Here is a 287-nt window from a genome sequence, read left to right as displayed (position 1 = left end):
GAGCGCATTGTTGAGACTCCTATGGAGCTCAATGTTCACCTCCGTGCTACTGATGGTGATCCTCTCCCTGATCCGACGCGTTATCGTCATCTTGTTGGCAGTCTTGTCTATCTAGCTGTCACTCGTCCGGACATCTCTTATCCGGTTCATATTCTGAGTCAGTTTGTCTCTGCCCCCACCTCGGTTCACTATAGTCATCTCCTTCGTATTCTTCGATATCTTCGAGGCACGATCTCTCACCGTCTATTCTTTCCTCGCTCCAGTTCTTTACAGCTCCAGGCCTATTC

The sequence above is a fragment of the Triticum dicoccoides genome, chromosome 7A (genome assembly GCF_002162155.2).
Source record: "Triticum dicoccoides isolate Atlit2015 ecotype Zavitan chromosome 7A, WEW_v2.0, whole genome shotgun sequence".
Classification (NCBI taxonomy): Eukaryota; Viridiplantae; Streptophyta; class Magnoliopsida; order Poales; family Poaceae; genus Triticum; species Triticum dicoccoides.
Note: the sequence above shows the minus strand (reverse complement) of the source record.